The sequence below is a fragment of the Lactuca virosa genome, chromosome 9 (genome assembly GCF_052849685.1).
Source record: "Lactuca virosa cultivar CGN04683 chromosome 9, Lactuca_virosa_CGN04683_v6, whole genome shotgun sequence".
NCBI lineage: Eukaryota > Viridiplantae > Streptophyta > Magnoliopsida > Asterales > Asteraceae > Lactuca > Lactuca virosa.
The window spans coordinates 243,234,960-243,241,782 of record NC_136434.1 but is presented as its reverse complement, the minus strand read 5'-3'; positions in this window follow the sequence as shown (position 1 = coordinate 243,241,782).

Below are 6,823 nucleotides of genomic sequence, written 5' to 3'. Positions count from 1 at the left end.
ACCATTTTGCATCAGTAATATTCGATGCGGGAGCAGAAAGGAGTTTCGTTTCTTTAGCATTTAGACCGTTAATTGACTTGAAATCAAGAAAGATGAGGAATACTTATACTATTGAACTTGCTGATGGGTATGAAATTAGGGCCAATGAAATAATTCCTGGCTGTACTCTGAATTTAGCTGATAAACTCTTTAGCATTGACCTAATTCCTATCGAGCTAGGTAGTTTTGATGTAATAGTAGGAATGGATTGGTTATCCAAGAATAGAGCGGACATTGGTTGTTACGAGAAAGTCATTAGGATACCTCTCCCTAATGGGGAAACCCTTATCATACACGGTGAGAAGCCAGGAAGAAGTTTAAACATTGTATCGAGCATAAAGATTCATAAGTACCTGAAAAAGGATTGTATCGCATTCATGGCCCACGTGATAGAAAGAGAACCTGAAGCTAAGCAACTCAAGGAGATCCCGGTGGTTCAAAACTATCCCGAAGTGTTTCCGGAGGAATTACCCGGTCTACGCCCTCACAGACAGGTCGAATTTCGGATAGACTTAATTCCCGGAGCGGCACCGGTAGCAAAAGCACCATATCGCCTCGCGCCATCCGAGATGCAAGAACTGTCAGGACAACTTCAAGAACTTCTAGACAAAGGATTTATTCGACCAAGCTCTTCACCTTGGGGAGCCCCAGTGTTATTCGTCAAAAAGAAAGATGGGTCGTTCCGAATGTGCATTGATTACAGAGACCTGAACAAGTTGACAATCAAGAATCGATATCCTCTCCCTCGAATAGATGACTTGTTCGATCAGTTGCAGGGCGCTTCATACTTCTCAAAGATCGACCTCCGATCAGGATACCATCAACTAAGAGTTCACGAAGGAGACATTCACAAAACAGCATTTAGAACCCGTTATGGACATTATGAGTTCTTAGTCATGCCTTTTGGACTAACGAACGCACCCGTTGTTTTCATGGATTTGATGAATAGGGTCTGTAGACCATACCTAGACAAGTTTGTAATTGTATTTATCGATGACATACTTGTTTACTCACAAACCAAAGAAGATCATGAGAGACATCTGAAGCTAGTGTTGGAGCTGTTGAAGGAGCAGAAATTGTATGCCAAGTTCACTAAGTGTGAATTTTGGATTCGGGAAGTACATTTCCTTGGTCATGTGATCGGCGAAAGAGGAATTCATGTAGATCCAGCTAAGATCGAGGCAATCAAGAAATGGGAAGCCCCCAAAACCCCGACAGAAATACGACAGTTCCTAGGATTAGCTGGGTACTACAGACGCTTCATTGAGAATTTCTCTAGGATTGCTCAACCATTAACATCTTTGACCCAAAAAGACAGAAAATTTCTCTGGGGAGAGAAACACGAAGAGGCGTTTCAAATCCTGAAAAACAAGTTGTGTAATGCACCAATTCTGGCTTTACCAGAGGGATCAGAGAACTTTGTAGTGTATTGTGATGCATCTCATCAAGGACTAGGATGTGTGTTAATGCAAAAAGATAAGGTCATTGCGTATGCTTCTAGACAACTCAAACCGCATGAGAGGAATTATACCACCCATGATCTAGAACTAGGAGCAATAGTTTTCGCTCTTAAAATATGGAGGCATTATTTGTACGGAACCAAGTGCACCATTTATACCGATCACAAAAGCCTTCAGCACATCCTAGATCAGAAAATGTTAAACATGCGGCAGAGGAGATGGGTAGAGTTGTTTAGTGATTATGACTGTGAGATACGATATCACCCAGGGAAGGCTAACGTAGTAGCCGACGCTCTTAGTAGAAAAGAAAGAGTGAAACCTTCCCGTGTGAGAGCTTTGGGAATGGTAATTCAGACAAACTTGAAATCTCAAATCATTGATGCCCAGGAGAAAGCTTCATTCAAGGAAAATCTTCCAGGTGAAACTTTACATGGTTTAGAAGTGAGATTTGAAACCAAACCTGATGGAGTTCGTTATTTTAAGGACAGAGTTTGGATTCCAAGGGTTAACAATCTGAGAGACATGGTACTAGAGGAGTCTCATCGATCTAAATACTCAATCCACCCTGGAGCGGATAAGATGTACAAGGATCTTAAAGAGTACTATTGGTGGCCTGGAATGAAAAGGGATATTGCCTTACATGTTGGGAAGTGTTTAACTTGCTCAATAGTCAAAGCTGAACATCAAAAACCATCCGGCTTATTACAACAACCTGAAATTCCCTAATGGAAATGGGAGCAGATATCTATGGATTTCGTTACCAAGCTTCCTAGAACTGTTAAAGGTCATGACTCAATTTGGGTCATAGTGGATCGACTGACGAAATCTGCTCACTTTCTCCCCATTCGGGAAGACTTCAAGATGGAAAAGTTGGCCCAAATCTACATCGACAAAATTGTTTCTCTGCATGGTGTACCCCTATCCATCATTTCTGATAGAGATAGTCATTTTACATCACGATTTTGGTGGATGTTACAGAAGGCACTAGGAACCAAGATAAATTTGAGCGCAGCTTACCACCCTCAGACAGATGGGCAGACAGAGAGAACAATACAAACATTGGAAGACATGCTACGGGCGTGAGTCATTGAGTTCAAAGGAAATTCGGATACTCATTTGCCTCTAATTGAGTTTTCCTACAATAACAGTTACCACACGAGTATCCAATGTGCCCCATACGAAGCATTGTATGGATGCAAGTGTCGTTCTCCATTGTGTTCGACAGAAATCGGAGACAGACAATTGACTAGACTCGACCTTATCCAGGAAACAACTGACAAGATTGCTATCATCAAAGATAGGCTTAAAGCCGCCAGAGATCGTCAGAAAAGTTATGCGGATAATCGTCGAAAACCATTAGAATTCCAAGTTGGAGACAAGGTACTTCTAAAGGTGTCGCCTTGGAAAGGGCTTGTACGTTTTGGTAAGAAAGGAAAACTAAGCCCAAGATATGTTGGACCCTTCGAGATCATTGAAAGGATTGGTCCGGTGGCATATAAACTCCGATTACCCCAAGAGTTAAGCGCCATTCACGACACATTCCACGTCTCCAATGTTAAGAAATGTTTAGCCGACGAAGCATTGATAGTACCTCTGGAGGAAATTAAGATCAATGATAAGCTAAACTTTGTTGAGGAACCGATAGAAATCCTTGACAAGGAGGTGAAACAACTTAAGCGGAGTAAGATTCCGATTGTGAAAGTTCGATGGAACTCAAAACGCGGGCCGGAGTACACCTGGGAGCGTGAGGACTTCATGAAGGAAAAGTATCCACAACTTTTCCCATGCGATGACAAACGATGACATAGAATGAATTTCGGTACGAAATTCTTTTTGAGTGGGGGATACTGTGACAACTGTCAATTCAGGTCATTCTCGGACTCATGCATCTTTATAAAAACCATTCATGCACAACATGGCATCGCCTAGTAGTATAAATTAGGTCAAAATCTTGCATAAACTAGGATCCAACTAAGATCTAGGACTAATATACTTGACTCTTACGATTCTAGTAAGTTATTTAACTACAATAGGAAATGCCAATACCCGAATTAGAATAAAACTTCAAACTTTGTTACAATTGAAAAAGGGTATAAAACCCTAAAAATAAATTAAAATATTCTAATTTCATCCCAATATGATGGTGAATATCAAACAATGTTCCAAAAACTCTAAAGAGCCCAAAAATCCAAATTTATAAACTTTAAAGCTTAAAAACTTTATAAAATTTGCTATAAACTTCCTAATATAAAATTTTTATTAATCAAATTATAGATTATAATCAATGAAATAGAAATTTAAATTATCATACATTAATCATAATTTATTAGTTAAAAACAAGATTTTTAAATAAATCAAAAATTGCTTAAAGAAACATTTTTATAAAAATTTAGGTTTTATAAAAATTGAAGGGAGAATTATATAATTTGAATTTTAGGAGAGAGGGAGCCTCTCTCACTCATAAAATTCGTGCATCCTCTCCCTCATGCCCTCTCTCTTCCCAAAACTTCAATCATTAAAACACAATCCCCACTCTTCCACTTCTCTCTTCACTCTCTCTCACACTCCACCCTTTCAACTCTCAAATTCTCCTCCTCTCTCTCCAAACCCACGAAAATCATCAGCCAAGAACACCTCTCCACACTCAAATCTTCATCTTCTAAGGTTGTTCTTCAAGGTATTCACGAAAATCCTTCATTTTCCTTACTTTTCCTTCTTGTTTTTAAAGGGTTTTCTTGTACTTCTCCTCCTTCTACACCATTCTTTATGAACATTCATGAACATGTTCATGAATGTCGTGTTTGATGATGATGGTGGTAGGGTTTCATCCAAGAACAACATGCATGTTGTTTAATGGTGAAATCCAAGGACCAAAACCTATGTCAAACACTAAGGTTCAGATTTTTACAAGTTTTAAAGGCTCATACACCTTATGCATTCAAGTATTTCCTTTAAAAACATCACTATAACAAACATATGTCCATGAATGGTCTTCAAACCGTGATGCATGTGAAGAACACCAAGCTAAAGAGCTTGATGATCAAAGTACATTGTTAATAGTGCATGTAAATGATTTTGTCTAGAAAAATATCTAAAAGTTCTTTTCTGCTCAAATCAAAATTTTTCCAGATTCCCATTAAGGTAATATGAATATCTGGAAAATCCCAAGAGTTTTTATCGTTTCCTTGATTTATTAAAATTGTTGCAAGAAAACAAGGGCATAAATCACATAAAATACTTCCAGAGGTCTATAAATCCGGAATAAATTAGTGGATGACCCCTATGGTGAATAAAATACATCGATTTATGTTGCTGTTTAGTATGATTTTCGATTTTCTTTTTGTTTGGGTGCAATAAATCACAAAACCACTTTAAAGAGTGTGAAAATTGTATCTAACAATTTTCGCAGCTCTTACCTGTGGTGGGAGACTCAGAAAAATAATTTCTGAATTTTTCATCATGCCTTTCTATTTTTCCCAATTTTTGGTAGTTATAATGGCCTAAAAATAGGAAATATAGTTCTGATTATCCAAAATTCATGAAAATTTACCAGAACATCATGTTGTACATTAGGAGGATACATAAAAATTTTGATGATTTTCCTCTACTGTATACTATTTTTCTCCTATTTTCTAAGGTTAAATACACTTAAATACACTTAAATACACATAAATACCCAAAACCGGATTATACAACATGAAAATCACTTTTGGTATTTTTCCCGGATTACTTACACTGTAAATGATGTTACAAAAATTTTTGGTAATTTATTTTAACTGTTTGTTATTTATTCTTCAATTAATGATTATTTAAGGGGATAAAACAAGGAAAAATAGAAATAACCACTGAAAAATATCTTGTATATTTTTCCCAGCCTAGTTATGTATAATAACAGTTAAATAAAACGTTTGAGTAATTTTGGAAACTGTTTTCTATTTATTTCAATTTTTATTAGAATAAATGCTCAAAATACATAAAATATAATTAAACAGCTTGGAAATCCATTTTTATATTTTTCCTAGCTTAGTAATGTGTAATAACAGTAAAATAAAAAGTTTGAGAATTTTCATCCTTTGAATGCTATTTTTCGTGAATTTATTTGGTTATGAAGGCTTAAAAACTTGGAAAAATAGTTAACCATATCAAAAATTCAAGGGAAATTTTCTGGAAAACCTCTATTGTATTTAGAATGAAAATACAAGGTTTGAAAATTTTTGGAAACTATTTGATAATATTTTGCGTTTTTAGGAATTTAAAACACCTTTAAATGTGTTGAAATACCCTCAAATTATATTACTAAATCTGGAAAATTAATATCCAAAATTTTCTTAATCACATGACTTATAGAATTTCACCATTTCAGAAAAATCGTAACCAATTAATATAAAACCGATATTAGAACATAAATTCGGCATTTCTCTATATGTAGAGTTTAGTATATTAGCATTAGATTTCGACATGGAAACTCACTAGTGTGTGTTTGATGTCGTAGGATCCCGGTAGTAAGGCGTTGGTGTATTCCGAGGCACTACTTGTACCTACTCGAAACATTGTGAGTATTCACGCACACCCCTATTTTCAGTTTTTATGTTTTGGGGTGGAAAAGCATGTCCCGAAAAACTATTATTTGAATGTTGTATTTAAATTGATTTGTATCAAACATGATTGCTATTTTATTGCTATGTCTCTCTATGTATGTCTATGCAACACGGAACATGAGAACTTATCGTACTAAGGCCCTTCCCTTATCTCTAACCATTAACTCTTTGAGCCAATGGTCATTATGGATAGCGCTATTAGGAATTGACAACTCCTCACTCGCCCTATTGCTGGAGTGCATGATACCATATTCATCTATGGAACGATAAGCATAGATCTTGATAGGGCTTCAGTCATAGGTTTGGTTGAGACTCATTGTTTGCTCATACACATACAAACTCGTTTCTCGTTATAGCAATAAACTTGTTATCAATCATAGCAATCAACTTTGTTTCTCATTAAAGCAATGTACTTGTATTTATGAAAAGCCTTATTCCAAATCTTGATTTTATAAACTTGTGAACTCACCAACTATTTTCATAGTTGACGCTCGTTTTACATGCTTTTTCAGGAAATAATTAGTAAGTGGATATAAAGATTCATCATCATAGAGCATGCTGCATCGTGTTGAAGTTATTTATGAAGTTATATTTTGAACAATGTTATTTTGGAAAAACTTGTACTTGTTTCTATTAAGCTATGGGTTGTAAACTTTTGAATATTGCTATGGTGATGTATCTTTATCTTTTGCAATGAAACCGTTATCGCTGTCATATCTTGCGTTT